Genomic DNA, 3,248 nt, shown 5'->3' with positions numbered 1-3,248 from the left:
CTATTTCAATAATTTGAATTTTATAATTAAGGAAAAGGGAAATTGTGACGAAAATTCTGTCAATTTATAGACGATTTAGAAAATTGAATGTTTCATTTTCGAAATCACAGTGGGTTGTATCAATATTTGTAATTATTTAACTTGTAAGTTACAATTGATTTTTCTGTGTGTCTCCATGACTAAAGATTCAAATGAATCTTTGTCTTTATATCATCAGTTAACATATCAATACGAAAAAGTTCAATTAAAACTTCAATGTGTTATTATCATAAATTATAAACACTTTTCATACAAGATATTGAAAGTAATTTTATATTTTGAGTCTGATTAATTTTCGATTTAAGTGTACGAAAAATGTTAAAGAGAATGTAATGAAACCATTTTTTCAGTTTTTTGTATTAACAAAAGGTGTCTAGGTAAATATTTTTAAGTATAGATTTTGTAATTTAATGTTTGTAAACACAATTATAGAGTAAACATTTTTTATTGGACACTGTGATAATTTTAATTGCTATTACGAACTTGCTTTAATGAGCTATCGTGGAGTGTTGTTAAGAGATAACATTCGTATGTGATAGGATGGTTAACGTAATGTCGCGTATGCCAAAAATATCAAAATAAACTATTAAATATATTTGTTAAGTGAACGCAAACCGACTGATTGTAGAAAGCTGTAATGAACAGTTTGTAGGATATTACGTTGGTAAGTGATAATACGTAATAAGTGCGTATTTAAAAACAAACAATTACATATTTTTTATTTTTTGTCATACAATTTAATGTATCTTAATTTGTAGAAAGTGTTAAGATTAAGTGATGCTGAAGGAGAATAGGTCATTTAACAGCAACAATGTTGATCTAGTATATCGTATATACTTTTTAAGTTCCATAAAGTTCGTGTCATATATATGTATATATATATATATATATATATATATATATATATACATGTATATGTATATATGTATAATATGTGTATATTTATATATCACATTTTGTATTACATGAAAAAAAAGGAATTTCGGAAATTATAATAACATTACGAGTACAACAAAGAACAAAACATGTTTCGTATTTGGTATATGAAAAAGAAACAAATGATGAACGCTTTAATAACAGGAACTCGATAAAAATTGTTTTTGATTTCTCTTATTTGGCGAAAAGTAAATCAAAATCCGTCCAGAATATTTCGATTCATAAGGCACCTCGTTTTTAAACATTTAAACGTGTAATTATTTCGTAATATTCACTTATCGCCCTTTATAAATAAAATAAAAATAAGCTCTATAATTTTAAACAATCTATAAAAAAATCGAGATGTTTTACGACATTTGTTTTAAGACGAAATTTATGTGATTAGAGAAATTTCATTTTAAGTTTCCGAAATAGATTTTGGAATCGAAGAATATTAAACATTCTTTCCTTATATTTAACCTTCCCTTTTAAATTCAAAAAGTAACATACAACAATGACCAAAATACACATTCTGTGAAGTGACAAAACCCAGTGCTATTTTAAGACCCTGTGCCCAAATAGCTAAATTCCAGCCCTAAAACAACCATTGAAGCCTTAATCTGCCCTATTAAACGTGAAAACACTCATTAATAACTGCTATATCTAAAGAAAGTTGTTTAATTTAGCAGTTTAATATAGTATCATATTTATTGTATCAACATTGCTAACAAGTTGTAAATAAAACATTACGTAATCGATAGTAAATCATTCTATTGGAACATTCATTGAATTTTTTGTATGTCAATATATAATACACTATGTACCGGTATAATGTAATGGATCGCAGATTATCGTAAGCTTCGCTCGTCTATTAAACATAGTAATGGCAAGTAGATATTTGCGATTCCTAGAGACGATTGAATTTAATATTTATATAAATGTACGTATGAATTTTGTAATATTTCCGCTTAATATGAAGGAGACCTGATCGATAATCGCACATTTCATCCTGCACTATTTGAACCATTAGTTGAAACCAGTAGCCAACTGTAGCTAAGTAGCTTTAGCCATCACTTCAGCTATATGATGCGTTTTTAGCTGTGTTTATTTTATCAAGATTAATGCGTCTATCCTATGAAACGAGCGTAATTCTTCAAATGTTATTTCCATACACTTACTCCGATCTAATCATCTAAAAAAACGTTTTGTTTTCAAACCAAAGTTGTAACATAAATGCGTTTAATTAGGATTGATGTCATCGAATTTAAAAATTGTAAGCTATTGTAACTGACTGTATAGTTGTTAAAAATCGTAGATATAACAACTTGAGATAAATCTGTGTTTCGTTGTTATAGGTGTTATTTAATTATAAGGAATCTAAGTGTTACGTCGACATTATTACTGAGATATAAACAACAGCGTAACCATAAAGTGTAATTTAAGTATAGCGTTTAGAAGATTGGGTGTTAAACGGTAAATGCCACTCTTAAACAATAAAGAGTTTAATAAAAACAGTTGTTTAATTATTTTATCTTTTATTTGGACCTCTTTTTAGGTATAAGCTTCCTTCTTTCTTTAAGTATATACCTCTTTGTGTTTTGCCTTATTAACCTTATTGTTTTCTGCGATTTCCGAAATATCATCTCTCCAAGTTTTATATGAGGTTAGTTAAGCACCTAAAATTAACTCTACATTGAATTGGGCATAGCTTAACGTGACGTTATTACAAACATAAATTTAAAAAAAAAACGTAGTTTTACAACATAAGGCGGAGAGGACCAAGGCGTTTTTATAGCTAAATAATAATATTTCCAGCGTATAACAATGTATAGTTACGTAGAATTTAAAAAGTAAAATACTGTATATTACCGCGATGGCATCCGCTATTTTGAGACAAAAGATTGTACACCTCATTACCATAGCGATTTCACTATGTACGTTCACTATGTACGAGTATGAACGTAAACACGGTTGTAACAGAATAGACATCGCGAAATTACCTATCTAGACAATCTCTCACCTCCTTTGCGCTTGTAATTGCGTCTAGTAAGGAAATAACGAAATGATTGCATGCGCAAAAGGATTGTTCTTAATGTACCTAAAGTACATGATGTATCAATCGTCTTCTAACTTTCTTGTTACAGTTTACCAATTTACGACCGATTACACATTAAAAAATCCAAGACTCTCAAACTTCTCTTTCCAGGCATCAACGTACGTTTGTTATTTAGAATAAACACACTAACACACACAAATACAAAAACACTACGTTCTAAGAATATATCATTCGTTTC

The sequence above is a fragment of the Battus philenor genome, unplaced genomic scaffold (assembly GCF_028537555.1).
Source record: "Battus philenor isolate CCGP_79_NKW_IND1 unplaced genomic scaffold, ilBatPhil1.0.hap1 SCAF_21, whole genome shotgun sequence".
Taxonomy (NCBI): domain Eukaryota; kingdom Metazoa; phylum Arthropoda; class Insecta; order Lepidoptera; family Papilionidae; genus Battus; species Battus philenor.
Note: the sequence above shows the minus strand (reverse complement) of the source record.